Source organism: Nicotiana sylvestris, chromosome 12 (genome assembly GCF_000393655.2).
Source record: "Nicotiana sylvestris chromosome 12, ASM39365v2, whole genome shotgun sequence".
Taxonomy (NCBI): domain Eukaryota; kingdom Viridiplantae; phylum Streptophyta; class Magnoliopsida; order Solanales; family Solanaceae; genus Nicotiana; species Nicotiana sylvestris.
Genome location: NC_091068.1, coordinates 47,541,196 through 47,562,387, shown reverse-complemented (window position 1 = coordinate 47,562,387; position 21,192 = coordinate 47,541,196). Strand labels below are relative to the sequence as shown.

At 37.1% G+C, this 21,192-nt stretch overlaps 1 long non-coding RNA gene across 1 annotated transcript; it reads left to right on the top strand.

Annotated features, from left to right (window-relative positions):
• The first annotated feature begins 11,397 nt into the window (after window positions 1-11,397).
• LOC138884281 (uncharacterized) lies at window positions 11,398-20,854 on the top strand. Its single transcript, XR_011404448.1, has 5 exons — window positions 11,398-11,501; window positions 12,433-12,491; window positions 13,169-13,259; window positions 19,827-19,885; window positions 20,567-20,854. It is a non-coding gene; the product is annotated as an uncharacterized lncRNA (long non-coding RNA).
• Window positions 20,855-21,192: the final 338 nt, after the last annotated feature.

Below are 21,192 nucleotides of genomic sequence, written 5' to 3'. Positions count from 1 at the left end.
TCTGTACATCCACTCTCTCATATCTCTATGTTACGGAAGTACTTGCTTAACCTGGTACTTGTTATCCCATTCCAACTCGGATAATAAGCAATCCGACAAAGAAGTTTCATAACCATTGTGGACCAGCAAATTTGCAAGTTGAGGTCTAAAGAAGTCGCTTCAATCAAAGTTCTTTTGAGGAATCATTCCGCTGAAGAAGTTACTTTGGAAGCCGAGAGTTACATGCGACGTATCCACGTCTCCTCCACACCAAAGGTATGACTTATTTCAATATTCTAGGATGAAACTTTTTAAGCGGGGGAGAATGGAATGCCACATCTTGTTTTTAAGTTATTGGCAGACTGAATGTGTGTGTGTTTGATATGGGGATAGCAATCCGTATTTTGGATGATACGGAAGAGTTTGGATTGGACTTAGGCTGGAAAATGGCATCATTTTCAAAATCCACTGTTGTACTGTAATCGAAACATGGTTGCAACACAACACCGGGAGGCAGCCCCAGCTGTGGATAAAGGGTTGTGTGATCACAACCAAGAAGTATACATAGTAGACTAGTAGTGCTACAGTCGCAGCATACTTGCTGCAACTGTAGCCAAACGTGGTGTCGAGGACCCTCCCTAATGTAAGAGGAGCTAAGATTGCAATTTGTGTTCATCCAGGCAACAGCTACTTGAATATGACTGCAATCACAGCCCGTGATGCTGCGACTGCAACATACCTGTCCTAAGTCTTCTCCCACCCTGGGCAAACATCCCCCAAATTGTCAGCAAATGCGATCATATGATCCTAATAGTGGCAATCACATTTATACATGCCAGGCCCAAACAGCTACAATTAGTGGTGGCAAAATGGATTTAAAAAATAATAATTATCCATCCACATTATCCACTAAAAAATGGGCTGAATATTGAACTTTTTAAAAATCGGCCAAATATGGATAAGATTCATATTATCCGCTTATTAAATGGATAAACAATAGATAACCAATGGGTTTTAATTTTTATGTTTGCAAAGACTCAAATTGGGGTTCCTAAAGTTTGGGAGATTAGGAATTCTTCCAAAAGTCATCATATTTAAGAAGCCATAGATAATATAAATATCTATATTATTCACCGGTTAACCAATTTCTTATATGTTTTTGCATTACTCGTTTTTAACCCGCTCATATCCGACTGAGCTGTCCATTTGCCCCATCTACAATTAAGACCCCCTTGGGAAATTTTTCACATTTTCCATACTTCTCAGACTAGGGCTCGGCCAAGAAGGATTATATCCTTACAAACGAACATAGTTGACAGGGTAGTATTATAGTGAATCCCTGGTGATAGACATTACGTTTGATCAGGATTAGGTACCTTGCTTTAATAAAGATAGGGTCTCGAATCTCAGATTGATGAGCTCCACGCAGGAGTGTTAGCCGTACTAGAAGAGAGAATCGGAATCGGACTTAGTAGACAGACGTGTGATTTGATATGATGACTTAGATAATGCGAAATTATGATGGTTGAACCAAATATGTAATATGATTTTCACACTTGACATGTTCAGAACACGACATCTGATTATGATATATTTGACTTAAAAGATAATTTAGTTAGGCCAAATACATAAGCGGCCCCTTAAAGTTTGTACCAACTTTAATTTGGACACTCTAACTATGACTTGTACCTATTAGATACTCCGACATGATTTATTGTATGCGTATTGAACACCTCATGTTCACCTGGTCTGAAAATTTAAGCGCTCTATAGTTCATATTCAAATGATGTGGCACAACATTGAATAAAATAGTGACATGTGGCTATCCTTTTTTTTAAAGGTCAAATAGCTCACACACCAAAAAAAAAATGGAACTAGAGGAAAAAAAATTCTATGACTGCGGAACCATACTATTGTTAATTTTTACTAAAATTACTAAAATAAGTGTAAAAAAAAAAAGTTACCAAAGTATATATAACACCACTAATAGTGGCGTTATACTGACAAACTTACATAGCGCCATTAATAGTGGCGCTATATGTCTTATACCCTGACCCCACCAATAATGTCTGGGTTCAATAATTTAAATGTGTATAAAGCCACTTTTTGTGGCGCTATATACAAAAAAAAACAAACAACCCGGCTAGCCATTTTCTATATAAACATCTTATAATCGCTCCAACTTCATTCAAATTTTTTTTAACTCTTCTTGCTTTCTATTGTTGTTAAATTCTCCAGCATTTTTTCATTATGTCTGAAGAACGTAGAATAAGAGTATCATTATATTGGGGGGTGAGGTTGTGATGGAGAATAACTCTGTGGGCTACAGTTTACCTGCTAAGTGTAATGTTAAATTGCCACTTTCAATTGAGTACGAAACATTGATATCGTTGTTATGCAAAAAAATGAGTGTGAGAAAACGTTCAGTGATACTCAAAGTAACAGGAAGATATCCGTATTCCGTTACGCCGCAAGGGGTTGATTTTTACTCAGAGTTTAACATCGACGATGATGACACTTTGAGTGATTTCTTGAGGACTCCCGACGAATGCCGGGAATTTCTTGTAATCACAATGTTGGAGATGTACGTGAAGGTCGAAGACGTTCTAAAAAATGAGGTTGTGCGTAGTAGAGATAACCCCCAGTCATCGGGTGGTTATTCTGGATCAGTTTTTGCTGGACATGTTCCATATGAAAGAATTTTTCTTGATTTAAATTTATCACCATCGGCGAATGAGCAGCGAGAAAATAATTTATACCCTGCTTTCCATAATTCACAAGAAGAGAGGTAAACTACAATTTTCATTTGTGTTAATATGTATATTTTTGCGTATTGAATAAATTTTAACGCTCATTTATTTAATAGGGGGTACCGGCCAGATATGAATTTTACAAGTGACCCATCCGGTAGTCATCACCTAACTGAAAACGTCCATCATGGAATGTCATCACATTACAACTTGTAAGTGAAAAACTACAACCATATATAAAACATTTATTAATTTAGCAGCTTATATTTTTGTTGAAATGTGCAGTGAAAACGAGCAAGTTGAACTACCCGTACTCACTCAATTGCCCGAAAACGACGTATTACATCAGGATCTGGCAGATGAACAGAGTGAGGAAGAGAACAGCGATTACGATAACAATGCCGATGAATCGGGAGATGAGACACCATTTGCTTGTGAGGATGGTGATGAAGAGGACGAGGAGGAAGAACCAGATTTGAAGAGAGCCCCTCATAGACGAAAAGTGAACGAGTCTGAAGTGCCGTTTCATTCAAGGGAGATTCCTTATATTGATAACTTGCCAGCCGTGCCGGATGTGGAAGCTCTCACACGGGATTTTGATGAAATCCGGACAGCAATGTGGGATGAGTCTAGACCAACGGTGCTTGCAAAGGGGATGCTTTTTCCTGATAAAGCACGCGCAGGGCTTGTAAAATGCACAATGTTAAACAGTGTCGTGAAATGCAAGTATCGGAGTCAAGTCCGACGGTATACAAGGCTATTTGCCGCAGGTGGTTTTGGCCATGTAATTGGATGTTGCGTGCGTCGAAGAAGAAAACAGGTATGTGGAAAGTGGGTAAATACATTCCCACCCACACATGCGAAATGGACACTTTCAACGGGAATCACTTCAACTTGGATATTGACTTGATATCTCTTTGTACTTATTCCGCACATCGAAGCGTCCATCAGGTATAAAATCAAAGAGTGCATTACAGCAGTCTACCAGGAATATGGCCACACAATTACTAAAAGAAAGGCATATCTTGGGCGCAAAAGAGCGTTTGAAATAGTCTATGGTAACTGGGATAAGTCATTTGCAGATCTGCCTAGCTACATGGCTGCACTGCAACACTTTAATCCCGGAACAGTTATTGAATGGAAGCTTGAGCGGAGTCCGGGTAAACCAGAATATATATTCAATTACGTGTTTTGGGCGTTTAAGCCAGCAATTGATGGTTTTCCGTATTGCCGGCCCGTAATATCCATAGACGGAACTCATGTCTATGGAAAGTACGATATCAAGCTATTGATAGCCGTGGCTGTGGATGCAAATGGACAGATATTTCCTCTAGCCTTTGCTATTTGTGCAAATGAAAGCACAGAGACGTGGACAATGTTTTTGAACCACTTGAAAGAGCACGTTGTCAAACATCGTTCAGGTATTTGTCTAATATCTGATCGGCACGGGGGTATATTAAGTTCTGTGGAGAACCTTCCTGCCTGGCAAGAACCTTATGCATACCACCGTTACTGTGTGAGGCACTTTAAGGCCAATTTCAAGAAGGCACATCCCAAAAAAGATCTACATGATTTGATGTGGATGGCAGCAACAGACCACCAACAACATAAATTCCGGAGGCATATGGATTCTATCAGGCAAGAAGACGATGCAGCATATCGTTGGTTAATGCGACATGATCCTGAAAAGTGGACGTTGCATGCAGATGGTGGCAGACGCTGGGGAATTCTTACTACAAACGTGTCAGAATCCTTCAACGGGTTATTAAAGTCGGCAAGAGGATTGCCCGTCACAGCCATGGTGCGTATGTCGTTCAAGCAGATGGCGGAGAGGTTTGTACAACGGTCTGCAGCTGCAACGGAATTGATGGAAAGGGGTGTTGAATTTATGCCAGTGCCTATGAAGAGATTAGAGAAATACAGACGGCGAGCACATTGGCATTCCTTTTTGCAATATGATAACGAACGAGGTATTTTTGAAGTTCGCACCGCTATCCATAATAATCGGGGTAATAATGTACATACTGTAAATGAATCCACAAGGTTATGCTCATGTGGGAAATGGTCAATATACCACATGCCTTGTTCACATGCCATCAAGTGTTTTCAACGTGTTGGTTATGCGGAGACCAACTATATTGATCAACAATATAGTGTTTCCAAATACGTAAACACATATAGCGGTCAGCTGCAACCAGTGGGTTCTGAGCATTACTGCCCCCAGAACCATTTAAAATGGTGTGTAACAAGTCCTATTTGCGTAAAAGACAGGTGCAGAAGAGAACGCGTATACGGAACCAAATGGATGTTAGTGATATCGTATATGCACGCAAATGTGGTATATGCTCGCAAACAGGCCACGACCGTAGAAAATGTCCTTTGGGTGGCAACAATAATCAAGCTCAGGGCGGGTGTTCTTCTATTGTACCTAACTACCCATGAGTTCATGTTGTAATAATTAGTTGTTATGTATACGATTTAAGTATTTATGAAATAATATTTTTTTGTTTGTTAATTATGATTTGTACTTTCCCTTTTTACCTATTTAAATAATAATTTATACTTAATTATCGGTATATTTATTATGTGTGTTGTCTTGTCGCTATCACGATATTTAATACACAAATTATATATATGGCGCTATGTGTGTCTTGTCTTCGCTGGTGTGCCAAACGCTGATCCGATCGGCCTCGCTGCAGTGTCTGGGCAGCCACATCCATTATGCGACGACTATAGTCCTGCATGATCACAGGGTCGTGGACATAACTCTGCATCTGCTGCCCCATACGATATACGGTATGCAATCCAATCGCCTGCACAAAAGTTTTTAATATAAACTACGTATTTGACTAGAAATTACTATTAAAGTAATTGATAATAACAGAAAACATACCAGAGCCTCATGTCTCCCGGCGTATGAGACGTATCGACCATCTACCTGATGAACTGGGTTCCCGATAAAAAGTCGGGAAACAGTGCGGTATCATGCCATATAAACGTCGATAGGAAAGTGTTGCGGAGCTGGGGTCAAGTCCCCTCGTCTGTCCCAAATACCCAACTGCGCTGTCAGCCACTCAATAAATGTGTCGTCCACTCTCATCCTATCATCCCTCTCATAATGTAAAGGGTCCCATGCAGGCTGAGTCGGTATAGACTGCGGAAATCCAAACTGACGAAATACTCGCTCTGAGGCATGATGATCAACAATATCGAGGCACGTGAGAGGGACGGAAGCCCTCCAAATATGGCGACCGTGCGTGCAATACGCTGGCAGGGTACCTATCAGCTCTTCGCTGTACGACGTCCAGATGAACTATCAAATAATAACACAAACCGTTAGTTTGCGCAACACCTAGTTAAAAATAAATTGGTAAGTTTAGTTAGATATTCACCTGTGCATCCTCCAGAAAATCCAACACATCCCTACAGAACGGGAGATTATGATGGCCATGATACTCTCGTGCAAGTCTACGACGCAATACCCACCTACAAGCTAGAGGGAGATCAGGAATATGTACATTATCCGGTAGCTGTGGTAGAGGTGGCCGAAGTTGCAGAAATCGCTCCCACACCCAAACCTAAAACAGAAAGTTGACGTAAAGATTAACTCTAACTAGGTAGAATTGGAACTAAACGACAAATTATTTGAATAAGTTGTCACCTGTAGAAGTGGCAGAAAGCCACAAACGTCTCTTTGTATGCCCATGGATGCCCGGCACATCTGGCTGTACAAAAAAGATAGGACAACACCACCCCAGCTGTAGCTGACTGTATCATCAAAGTCCGCAATATGATGCAGAAAACAAAGGCTCACTAGGTTCCCCGAAGTGTTCGGGAACAAGACCCCCCCAGATAGAAGGAGCAACAACAGCCTCGTATATTGCTCCACATCCACCTCCGCTGAGTCGTCGGTGATAGTATCGTGGATCTGCACCAAGTGGTCTCTAATGGGAACCAACTGCATACGACTACTCCCAATTGCTACATCTGGGTCCTCGGACCTGAAGCCCGTGAGCCTGTGCAGCATATCTATATATGCAGCCTGGTTAAAAAATCTCATGTTCCCAGGCAGTAAAACTGGCAAGCCATCGGTGGACAGGCCATATAAAATTTCGACGTCCTGGAGTGTGATGGTGGCTTCGCCGATGGGCAGATGGAAAGTGTGCGTCTCCGGTCGCCACCGCTCAATCTACGCCGTGATCAAATCATAGTCGAGCTGTATCCGGCCAATGCTAATGATCCTATATAATCCCATTTCCTCCAGGTGATGGACCACACGGGGATGTAGAACGCGGGGAGGAGTCAAAAACTCCCACAATAAATCCACTCTCCTCCCCCGAAAAGTCTGCGTAAGCAACTCTCCCCCATATATGCTCGGATCTATGCTGGGGCTGTAGGGGTAGTAGCTCCGACGTCCGAGGGCCGGGATGTATAGGTGCATCCATGTCGTCAACTGAAAATTCATAATTTTTAATAACTATCATTAAAATTTATGTGTGTTTTTTATAATTTAAATTCATATTTTTTAACAACTTAATTGTATAAAATTATATATAAACTTATGGGTTTCGTGCCCAGTGGTACAAAACTATCATTAATAATCTTATGTTTTTTTAATAATTTAAATTATATTTTTTAATAACTTAATTGTGACAATTATATATATATAATTTTTATAATTATGGGTTTCGTGCTAGATTTTCTAAAACTCAGTGGTACCAACTATCATTAATAATTTTATGTTTTTTTAATAATTTTTATTCATATTTATTTAATAACTAAATTGTAAAATATATATATATATATATATATATATATATATATATATATATATTTATAATTATGGGTTTCGTGCTAGATTTTCTGTGGCCCAGTGGCACCATAATTAGATATATATGGGTTTCGTGCTAGAATATAATATAATTAAACAATTACTACACAATACTACGCTACAAGACTCTACATTTTACTACGCTAAAGGGGTCTACGTTTTACTACGCTAAAAAGGTCTACGTTTTACTACGCTAATAAAGTATACATTTTACTACGCTAAAAAATAATCTAAACTAAACGGCATAAAAACACATAAATATACATGAGGATATTAACAAACACATTTTTAGACTAATTTACATATTTTTATACAACACTAAAATTAAATCCGGATAAAATTTAACATGCTAGTTTCGGAAAAAATAAACACAAACCGAAATAGAACACATACAAATCAAGTAATATGCATTGTTATAAAAGTTTCAACTTAAAATAAATCGAAATACCCCGATTTAGAATTTTTGAAATGTAGATAGATCGAAATTTTGACTCCGGAAGAATGAATCCACTAAAACACGAAGCTCTACTCGACAGTGGGACCTCAAATATTAAACTTTTATGTGACGGGGGACCCAATTTTTTTTTTTTTTAAAAAATTGGGGCAGATCGGTGGTGTGTGTGTGTGTGTGGGGGGACCAGAAGTGAAAAGAGGGAGATGGAAAACGGAGATGGAACGAAGAAGAAGAAGATGGGGGATTTGTATTAAGGGGTATAGCACCACTATTAATGGCGCTATGTCTTCAGGTATAAGACATATAGCGCCACTATTAATGGCGCTATAGTAACGGTACAGTTAACGTTACTGTATAGCGCCACTATTAGTGACGTTATATATACTTTGGTAACTTTTTTTTTACACTTATTTTAGTATTTTTAGTAAAAATTAACAATAGTATGGTTCCGCACTCCTTTTATCTCTCCCCCACAACACCCCCCACCCCACCCCAATCCCAACAAACACCTTTTCCACTTGTCTTTCCCCCTTTTTATAACGTTTGTTTCGATTCTCTTTAATTTCATCGAGATCTACTGAAACACTATGTTCAGGCACTTTATACCATTTCTCCAGCACATCAACCTCATTACTAAGTTCAAAACTTTTTGGAACCTTTCAACTTTCTGAGTCATTATACCTTTTTATGTTGCAGTAGATATCAAGAATTGAGGTCACTTTTCTACCCGTTATAAAGTTGGTATCGTATGGCATTACACGATATGGGTCACCTTCGGTGAAGAAGAGTCCAGACTCTTGAAACTATGGATACTTCGGTTCAAACTTTACTCTCTTGGTTGATGATTGAAATTGTTGATTCTTGTGGTTTCCTCTGCAACTTAAATTTAAAGGAATGATGAATTAGTCAATGTTGGGAGTGAGATGAATCTATAGAGAGATTTTGTGGTAAATGGTGGTGGCTGGTGATAGAGAAGATGAAGAAGAAAGAAAAATTTATTTGGAAAAAAAAATTACATTTCTTATTCATGAGGTATTTAATAGATACATTTATTGTGCCACATTAGCATGAGGTGCTAATAGATACATTGTGAAAAGCATGTAAATTTGTCTAATGGGTACAGAAAATAGTTGAAGTGCCAAACTAAAATTTCGTGCCAATTTAAAGGGGCTGCTTATGTAATTGGCCATTGATATGTACATGCGTGTGAACACTGAATTATTGAACAAAATCGAGCTTTTTGTAGGATTGTGTATATGTGTTTGTAACACGCAGCGGAAGACAATAACAATCCTAAGAAGATCTTTTCGTGTTTAAAATTTATTTACATACCAAAGATCGGATCTAAGACGTACCTAGTAAAGAATGTCTCGTTTCAAAAGTTCTTCGATAGTGCAAAGACTCTATGCGTATCCACACCGAGACCGATCCTTGCTATCAATTCTTTGATCAATGAAATCCACGAACAAATTAAACGAAATATTTTGTTGAAATTTTTCTCAAAAACTTCAACTAAAATAGAAAGAACAAGAAACTAAGTTTTCTTGTCAAGAATATTTCTTGATTTTTTTGTGGCTTCTTAAAAATTATATCACTTGTTCACCTTTTTCTTTTGGGTGAAGTACGATATATATATATATATATATATATATATATATATATATATATATATATATATATACTCAAGCACCAAATTATTAATTTATGTTAAGTAACACGTGAAGACCGTTGAGGATCAAAAATCAAAATTGGATTCTTATAATATTATATTGTAAAATACAAATCCTATTCATAATAGGACAAAGTAACCAACAAATCCTTTTGACCTTATACATAAACTACTAATCTCATTCTTTGAATTTGATAGCCAACACGAAGATGTTGTCCAATTCTAAATTGGACTTTTCTTTCCAAAAAAAAAAACCGAATCCCATTCAAATGGGATTGTGGCTGCCGAAAAATTAGACTTTGCATATTCAATTCCAATTTGGATTCTAAAATCCTTGTTGGTATTTTACTATAGAAAATGACATCTCATTCTTAAAAGGATATCACGTTGCCGGCGAGTCCTTTTATGGACGTTTACTTTGCTAATCCAATTCGAAATTGGATTCAATCAAAGACTTCCATTAATATTTTATATAAATAAATATTTGTTATATATATCACATATATACTTCAACCAAGAGATATAATTTAATTTTTATTCCAAATAGAAACTTCAATTTGTTCACAATATTAATTATATCCTCTGTGCTAGCAAATAATATAATAATATTTCATTTGGATAATAACTAAATCTATTTGACTAATTAAATTCCTTAATTTAATTATCAAATAATAAGTTAATTAATCTTTTAGCAAAGATCAGAACACTCGTAAGTATGCGACCCCATAGGTTCAATACTAAACCGGTAGTAAATTGATCACATCAATATACTAATCAAGGGTGGCGTCTAGCAACACTCCTTAACGACCGGATAGTATGAAGTATACAATTTACTCTCAAGAACCAGTAGAAGAAATATGTAGTAATTCCTTCTGTCCTTATAGCTCTGGATCACCCTAGGATATGGTTCAACTGTCAAATCCTAATAGGCGACCAACTATGTGTTCATGTCAAATATAATCGACCATTGAATGACCTAAGAAACTCATTTCTTCTTTCATTCAATTGCCCTGGTCAAGGTCTGTTACAACCCATATTTTTGTACGGGAAAGTACGTCGTAAGTCCGTTGATGTAAGCTCAGAAATGAGATCCTCTTGGAAAGTATATAAAGTGATTTAATGGTGTTACATCCCATTTTTTTTGCAAGCCTTTGAGAGTTAATATTCAAGGATAAATGTTTACAAGGGTACATGTTGTTACGCCCCGTACTTCAGATGTTACTATCATTATAGGATTATCTAATGTAAACTCAAAAAGGATGAAATCCTTCTACAAGGACAAGAAAGGTTTGCCGAAGTGTTACGCAAGTTAAGATAAATATGAGACTTGTTAATCATGATTTAAATGAATTTAAATCCATAATATGACTATATATGATGTTTGTATATGAAGTATAAAGTTTGAGAAAAATCGGATTTAAGTTGCGAAAAAACCGACTAAGGATTTGTCTTGTAATGAAGCTTTTTGAGTAATACATTTCGTGTGCTATATGAGGTCTTTTTGGGACATTTATATATCAAATTGAAGGTCTTGGAATGTAGTTTCCAACGCTCTTAACCTTTTGCTCATACGACACCCGGATAAAAAGTTATAGGCATTGGAAGACGAGCCAATTATAGGGTGCCAAGTAGCACCTTTTGACTTTTCAACAAAATGGAGATTATCTCCTTTATCTCGTCTCTTTCTGTATATTTCCAGAGAGAACGGCCAAATAATACCCCTAACATCACCCTTAAGCTCTCTACAAGGGTTTCAAATAATACCATCATCCCGGGCACGAAATCACGAAGCAATAACACAAGAACGATCCCCACGACGTAAGTATTGCTATATAACCTTTCTTTTTCTTTATAGTTTGAGTGTTGGAAGGTATTTAATAGTTAAGAAAATTCTTAATTTCTGGTTTTAAGCTCTTATAGATCAAGTAAGGTTGATTAATTCATTTCATAATATTTAGAACTCACGGGAAGGTGATCGGAAGCCGTGAGTTCGAGTTATTTGATTTGTAATGGACTGTTTTGTGGGCTATTTCGTGTAGCTTTTGGGCTGTATCTTTTGCTGATATTTAATGGAGTTTTTGGAGGATGAATGTTTTGAAGAAACACCACATATTTGTGAAATAATGGATTAGTCATTCTTTGTAATATTTTCGGGGTGTTGGACACTACTATAGTCGTTGTTTTTGGTATGAATTGATTGGGGTGTGTTGGGCTGTTGTAAGCTAAATATAATATAGATTTCGACTTGCATCTACTGTAGGAGGTAATTATATTGTTTTCCAACAAGTGCTTAAGGTTATATTGACATCGGTTGAGTTAAATGGATGAACTAGACATGAACTAGTGAATAAAGTTGCTAATTAAGAATAATTGGAGTTGTGGATCATTTTCTTTGTTATGGATATATGGTATAAGGTTGGAATTATTGATGAATGACTTCATTATCATGTTAATGATACTATTAATTTAAAGTAAAAAGTCTATAAGGGATGATAAGGGATATACGAATTCCAATTGGAGCTTGTCGCTCGTCGTAAAATAGTTATGACTTGTTGTAGTTTTATGGTGTCTTGTTATTAATAATCTGTATTGATGGATTTCTCTGGTAATTCTTGTTGGTATATGGTATTGGAGGAGGCTCTTGTTACTGGGGAGATGCTTCCCGGATTTATATAAATGAGCTACAAGTTTAAGTTGCAAACTTAGCCTTTATTCAACACTAATTTTGAATCTCCTTATGCAATGGTAGATTGAGTTGAGTTGTTTGAAGAGTTGCTTAAGATGTATTAAGGACTCACCATGGTTAAGGTATGTTAAGGCACTTCCCTCTTTCTTTTGGCATGATCTAAAGTGAAATGAATACACTATTTCGTAACAGATCTACTCCTAGAAACTAAGGTTGCCCATGTTGTTCTTTCCTTATAAAGTTATTCTAAGCAAGTATGTATGATCCTTGAATCCTATAGAAACTCATATTGATGGTATGATTTCCACAATGTTAATTGAAGGTGCAACGACCTTAAGTCACTCCAAAAGGTTTAGAACGTGATTCCATGAGTTTAACATGCATTATATATAATATCTATTTTACTCTACCGAGCCGCACTATAGTAGGCCGGGTACGATATATATTGTGTAACCACTGATCAGTTGGATTTACCGAGCTTCACATGGCCGAGTACGATTCTACCGAGCCTTATGATGGCCGGGTACGTTTTTACTTAGTCCTCTTTGAGGTCGGGTACGATATGATGATGATGATGATGATGCCTACAGACGCATATATTTTTAAAAGTTTATGTATATATATATGTATTACGCATTTCATGTCAGTAGCCCACAGAGGCACGCAGATGTTACAGGTTGTATCTCCTCTATCTCTCTTTATATTACTATTCTTGTTTATGCTTTCCTGCTTTACATACTCGGTACTTTATTGGTACTGACGTCCCTTTTGCCTGGGGACCTGCGTTTCATGCCTGCAGGTCCCAATTGATAGGTTGACATTCCTCCTAGTAGGCTATCAGCTCAGCGGAGGTGTTGGTGCACTCCACTTGCTCCGGAGTTGCCTATTTGGTCAGTATGCTTTAGATATATATTGATTGACATGGTAGGGCCCTATCTCGACCTTTATGATTTTATGTAATCTTAGAGGCTTGTAGACATATGTTATGTATATGAAAATCATATGGCCTTATCGGCCTATGTTCAGTGTATGAGTTATCACTTTGGTTTTATAGGCACGTATGTCACATGTATAAGTTTTCATGTCATGTCAGGTCGTCCAATATTTAGTATTCCCTTATATTTTATTTTTGTTATCTCATGACGACCTTTCTAGGCTATTTGCCCATGATATTACGATATGACAGATACGTTATGTTGGTACTCGGTTAAGTAAGGTATCGGGTGCCCGTCACGGCCCATTGGTTTGGGTCGTGACAAAAGTGGTATCAGAGCAGTTCTGTCCTAGGAAGTCTACAAGCCGTGTCTAGTAGAGTCTTGTTTATAGGTGTGTTGTGCACCACACTTATAAGCATGAGGCTACAGGGCATTTAGGATTGTCACTCTTTCTTCTTGTTCTAGATCGTGTGCTAGATCTCTGTTATAAGAATTCAAACTCCTAAATTTTGTTTTATTCATAATACAGTGATACTTACATCCAGAAAGATAGTTGGTAAGAGGTTGAATTTTGATGCGAAAGAGTTGAGTCAGAGGAACCCGATTTTGCATCATGCTTATGATGACTAAATATGAGGTCTTCAGCAGATCATATGTGTATTTAGATGTGTAAAACTCTTGATAAGGATCCCTAAGACAAGAATATCTATCCACTTGTATGGTAAAAAGGAATAAGAAAATCGAAAAGTAGACACAAGTTTCACCAAGTAAAACAAGCAAGATGCTGAAGGGTACGAGGTACCTAGTTAATGAAGATTATCAGTATTTACAATTCAGGCAGAGAAATGTAAGTATTGGTGTTACCTTCAATATTATGGAGATATATACAATTGACCACACCCATCTGAGTTATGCCATATGGGAGCTAACAAATATAGTTTAAGAGAAGAATGTGATATCAAGATTCAGTTCGGGTTTGAGTAACCCAAAAATTATGGATGGATTGTTATCATTAACTAATGTTTCTGAAAGATGGTGCAAATGTGGTAATAGATATCCTTATGAGATACCCAAATGGTGAACTCTAGAGTAGTACAATCAAATATAAATACTGGAATATTCAGAAATTTCAGAAGATAGGCAGTGAGATCCTAAAAGGGACAAATATTTACCTTAGTATGACTCTAGCCCTAAGTAAAAACAAAATAGGAGAATGTTAGGCATCCCAAAGAGCCAGTAAGATGAAGCTAGGGGAGCAAAAAGGGAAAGAACTTTTTGTTAGAATTTTCAGAATAAAGTGATAGACAAAAAGTATTATCCGGAGAATAAGAAGAGAGTAAATGAAGCATTATGAGTAAGATGTGATATATGGGTGATAACAGTAAATCAAAATATGACACGATGATAGAGTCTATAGTCAAGTGAAGGAAAATACAAGAGGTGATAGTCCTTGAGGCAATAAAAGAGTATAAACCATAAAGTCATATCCTTATTTCGAGAAGTGAGTTGGTGACTTCAGCGTGATTACAAGGAGGAAAGGTTAGACCCCAGAGTAATAAAAATCAGTATGGGCTGGTGAACAAGATAAACTGAACATGAATTAGGGACTGAAGGATTTTATAATAGTTGATATCATGAGAATTTCAGAGATAGCATTCCGACAATAATAGAATGGACAACAAAATAATAACCTTTAAGGTTCATTCAGGAAGATGCTTCCCAAAGCAAGCACGTGGAGCAGAGTTAAGCCTAAGGGAGTAAGTGTGTCAGTTACACTAAGTATCACCCTTATGCGTAATAAATTCAATTATCCCCGGTATAGAGAGGTTACCGCAAGGCGAGTAAGATGTTAGTGAAGATGTGAAAAAAATGATAAAATGAAGAGGTAACTATGGAATAGTAAATGAGGAATGCGGAAAAAAGGGTGAAAGGAATGAGATTGCATCTATTCAGATCCTATAGATATGATATGACTCCAGAACATTATGCAAGCATGATACCGGAGAGAAGCAGTAAGGGTTGCACACCCGATGGTTGATAAAAAAGTACAAATGAACTCTTGATACATAAGGAGTCAGTGTGAGAGGTAACTTAAGACAAAGTAATTAACTAAAGAGAGATTACACAGAATATAGCTATGAGAATGGACCAACGAGTAGTTTGTAGTTGATTTAGGAAGAGCCAAGTTATGGCTATACAAGAGGTTATAAGCAAATCAGCAGATCATGCAAGATAAACGTAGTGAATCCTAATCTAGCAAATTCAGTCTTGCAGATATGATGTCGTAACCTTGAGAAATGTTCAGATAGGAGTTGGAGTATTTAAAGGTATTGTATAAGTGTTACGGAAATAATGGAGAGCGCCACTAAGGAGATAATCAAAATCTGAGTTTAGAATTAACACAACGAGTACAAGGGCACGAAGGTATGTAACTAAGGATGTTTGTAGGCGAGTAAGAATATCGAAAATTCCTTCAGGTATATAGTATAAAAAGATCGTAACTTTACAAGATCCAGAAGGTCTCCTTAAGTACTACAAAGAAATACTAGCTGAGGAAATAAGGAAGAAGGCTTCAACTTTAGCATAATGACATAAAGAAGATATGGTTGGGTAACAACAGTTCCACTACAACATTGTATGCACTCAATACGAAAGTGGCACCTATCGTGACTAATGAACGGGAAGTCAAAAGTGATATTTGAGATCAAATGAGTTATAGGAAATTCAAGTATTGGTGGGAAATAAAATAAGCCAAGTATTCATGCAACAAGTGGCAAAACGACCAGGAAAAGTGATTGCTTACATTTAAAGAACGCTGAGAAGGCACGAAAGGAATTATTCAATCAATGATCCAGAGTTAATTACGTTGTGAATGCACTTAAGACTTCAGATTTATATCCATGCAGCATATATGTTGACATTCATATAGCTATAGGAGACTCTAGTATAAGTTAAAAGAAAGAATTAAGTCCACGCACCTATAAAGGCTTGAATTGTTAAAAGATTATCTCATGGATGCTACATAGAGTCCATGAAGGGCTAATGTAATAGCTAATACCATAAGCTGAAGATTGTAAGATAGCCTAAGCTTAATTAAAGGCTGATAAGGAAGAGGAAGCTCGAAAGTTACATCACGAGTCCGATTGTTAGACCCAGATGATTATAGAAATCGTGACTCAAACCATAGCAGGAATACTTTTAATAGTAGAGGTATAAAAGAGATAGTACAACAATCATATTCTATAAAAGCTCTACGATAAACAAATTAGAAGAGTACCATCCTCATAAGACGTTAATGCGAAGCTCCCACCAGATTGTGTATGCACCAGGGTTACAAGTATTATAGTAGAGTTTTAAGGTATGGATGTGAATTCCACTAATGTAGAAGGGAGGTTATGAAATTGATAGAATATACGGTGCGAGATTTAAAGGTAAGTATGGTAAATATAAGTGAGAAGATGGCAATAATAGGCAAGGTCTCAGGATTAAACCCGTCAAAACAAGAGGTCTGATGATTTCCATGAGCTATAGAAAGCTCGGTACACTTTGAATGAACTTAGAGAAGTATAAGAACATGAGCAATTAGAAGAGATGGAATACTGCCCTGGTAGTATAATAAGGGTGTAATTGTGATTGTTAAGAGAATAACGTTTGGGCCTTCGATTGAGTAATGATTTAAAGAAAAGAGATTTTATGGATGGCACGGTATTAGAATGCCCCCATAAGATTAATACGTTGGGATGTTATGAAAATGCAGTTATTGAAGTATAGTATCATCCCTAAGTGCATCAAGAATATCACTTCAGATGTTCCCTGATGAGACGCGAGCCTTAGTGACAATGTATTACATCCGAGGCGATGGTTGGAGTTAGTGAAAGACTATGACGTTTATACTTTATATCATCCAGGGAAAGCGAATGTAGTAGTCAACGCCCTCAATCGTAGATCTATGTTTAGCCTATCATATTTAAAGGCATAGAAGAGTGAGATAGCTTGCGAGCTTCATTTGCCAGCTAATCTTGGAATTCGGTTACTAGATGCAGGTGGTACCAAAGTTACTACTTAGGACATGGAAACCCCATCTTTAGTAACTGAAGTGAAGGAATGCCAATATGAAGATCATGTGCTAGATCATTAAAGAGATACAACCCCTCAAAAGGAGAAGACACTATTTGAGATTACAGGAGATGGAGTCCTCAGATATCAAGGTTGATTATATGTTCCTAATGTGGCAGGGTGAGATGGAGTACTAAGATATTGAGGTCGATTATATGTTCCTAATGTGGCAGGGTTGCGCCGGTAGGTTATGGGACAAGCAATGAGAAAGTAACCTAGAGTTGTGTAGCTCACCTCAGTAATAATACCAAGGCTATAAAATGAAATATATTAATAGTCGTACATTCAGCAAAGTACCAAGCGAAGAGCTTAAGTATACCTATATATGCCTAGAGGGACATCATGTCTTAGTTCTATATATGTATTCACAATGTGAAGCCAAGAGATTGGAAAAAAGCTGGAGGAAAAAAAAGAGAAGAGTCGTGCATAAAAGGACATAGTCATATAGGACTCATCATAGAAGGTAGTCGAAGTTACGAGATTGGAAGAACTCCGGCCATAAGTCGCGATGTGAGAATAGGTCTAAAAGGGGGAATGCTCTAGTTTTTGGATTTCTTCATAGAACAATTGCCTAGATGGCAAAGGACAATATTAAAGTATTCATAAGAGCCATATGGTATGATAATGAGAAGCGCATCAGTCAACATTCGAGGACGAATGTTCTAAAGGGGGGAATAATGTTACAACCCACATTTTTGTACGGGAAAGTACGTCGTAAGTCCGTTGATGTAAGCTCAGAAATGAGATCCTCTTGGAAAGTATATAAAGTGATTTAACGGTGTTACATCCCATTTTTTTTTTGCAATCCTTTGAGAGTTAATATTCAAGGATAAATGTTTACAAGGGTACATGTTGTTACACCCCGTACTTCAGATGTTACTATCATTATAGGATTATCTAATGTAAACTCAAAAAGGATGAAATACTTCTACAAGGACAAGAAAGGTTTGCCGAAGTGTTACGCAAGTTAAGATAAATATGAGACTTGTTAATCATGATTTAAATGAGTTTAAAGCCATGATATAACTATATATGATGTTTGTATATGTAGTATAAAGTTTGAGAAAAATCGGATTTAAGTTGCGAAAAAACCGACTAAGGATTTGTCTTGTAATGAAGCTTTTTGAGTAATAAATTTCGTGTGCTATATGAGGTCTTTTTGGGACATATTATATATCAAATTGAAGGTCTTGGAATGTAGTTTCCAACACTCTTAACCGTTTTCTCATATTACACCCGGATAAAAAGTTATAAGCATTGGAAGACGAGCCAATTATAGGGTGCCAAGTAGCACCTTTTGACTTTTCAACAAAATGGAGATTATCTCCTTTATCTCGTCTCTTTCTGCATATTTTCAGAGAGCACGACCAAATAATACCCCTAACATCATCCTTAAGCTCTCTACAAGGGTTTCAAATAATACCATCATCCCGGGCACGAAATCACGAAGCAATAACACAAGAACGATCCCCACGACGTAAGTATTGCTATATAACCTTTCTTTTTCTTTATAGTTTGAGTGTTGGAAGGTATTTAATAGTTAAGAAAATTCTTAATTTCTGGTTTTAAGCTCTTAAATATCAAGTAAGGTTGATTAATTCATTTCATAATATTTAGAACTCACGGGAAGGTGATCGGAAGCCGTGAGTTCGAGTTATTTGATTTGTAATGGACTGTTTTGTGGGCTATTTCGTGTAGCTTTTGGGCTGTATCTTTTGCTGATATTTAATGGAATTTTTGGAGGATTAATGGTTTGAAGAAACACCACATATTTGTGAAATAATGGATTAGTCATTCTTTGTAATATTTTCGGGGTGTTGGACACTACTATAGTCGTTGTTTTTGGTATGAATTGATTGGGGTGTGTTGGGCTGTTGTAAGCTAAATATAATATAGATTTCGACTTGCATCTACTGTAGGAGGTAATTATATCGTGTTCCAACAAGTGCTTAAGGTTATATTGACATCGGTTGAGTTAAATGGATGAACTAGACATGAACTAGTGAATAAAGTTGCTAATTAAGAATAATTGGAGTTGTGGATCATTTTCTTTGTTATGGATATATGGTATAAGGTTGAATTATTGATGAATGACTTCATTATCATGTTAATGATACTATTAATTTAAAGTAAAAAGTCTATAAGGGATGATAAGGGATATACGAATTCCAATTGGAGCTTGTCGCTCGTCGTAAAATAGTTATGACTTGTTGTAGTTTATGGTGTCTTGTTATTGATAATTAGTATTGATGGATTTCTCTGGTAATTCTTGTTGGTATATGGTATTGGAGGAGGCTCTTGCTACTGGGGAGATGCTGCCCGGATTTATATAAATGAGCTACAAGTTTAAGTTGCAAACTTAGCCTTTATTCAACACTAATTTTGAATCTCCTTATGCAATGGTAGATTGAGTTGAGTTGTTTGAAGAGTTGCTTAAGATGTATTAAGGACTCACCATGGTTAAGGTATGTTAAGGCACTTCCCTCTTTCTTTTGGCATGATCTAAAGTGAAATGAATACACTATTTCGTAACAGATCTACTCCTAGAAACTAAGGTTGCCCATGTTGTTCTTTCCTTATAAAGTTATTCTAAGCAAGTATTTATGATCCTTGAATCCTATAGAAACTCATATTGATGGTATGATGTCCATAATGTTAATCGAAAGTGCAACGACCTTAAGTCACTCCAAAAGGTTTAGAACGTGATTCCATGAGTTTAGCATGCATTATATATAATATCTATTTTACTCTACCGAGCCGCACTATAGTAGGTCGGGTACGATATATATTGTGTAACCACTGATCAGTTGGATTTACCGAGCTCCACGTGGCCGGGTACGATTCTACCGAGCCTTATGATGGCCGGGTACGTTTTTACCGAGTCCTCTTTGAGGCCGGGTACGATATGATGATGATGATGATGATGATGCCTATAGACACGTATATTTTTAAAAGTTTATGTATATATATATGTATTACGCATTTCATGTCAGTAGCCCACAGAGGCACGCAGATGTTACAGGTTGTATCTCCTCTATCTCTCTTTATAGTACTATTCTTGTTTATGCTTTCCTGCTTTACATACTCGGTACTTTATTGGTACTGACGTCCCTTTTGCCTGGGGACGCTGCGTTTCATGCCTGCAGGTCCCAATTGATAGGTTGACATTCCTCCTAGTAGGCTATCAGCTCAGCGGAGGTGTTGGTGCACTCCACTTGCTCCGGAGTTGCCTATTTGTTCAGTATGCTTTAGATATATATTGATTGACATGGTGGGGCCCTGTCTCGACCTTTATGATTTTATGTACTCTTAGAGGCTTGTAGACATATGTTATGTATATGAAAATCATATGGCCTTATCGGCCTATGTTCAGTGTATGAGTTATCACTTTGGTTTTATAGGCACGTATGTCACATGTATAAGTTTTCATGTCATGTCAGGTTGTCCAATATTTAGTATTCCCTTATATTTTATTTTTGTTATCTCATGACGACCTTTCTAGTCTATTTGCCCATAATATTATGATATGACAAATACGTTATGTTGGTACTCGGTTAAGTAAGGTATCGGGTGCCCGTCACGGCCCATTGGTTTGGGTCGTGACAAGATCTTAATTTGGTCATTTATAATTTATGACAACATAGAGCTTAAACTCATTACCAAGAGTTGATAGATTCCATCTTGATCCATCACTAATTCTACAAGTATTTAATCGTACCCAATATCCTTTCAACTATCGCCCTAGGACCATAGGTGTCTGGTATCAAAGCAC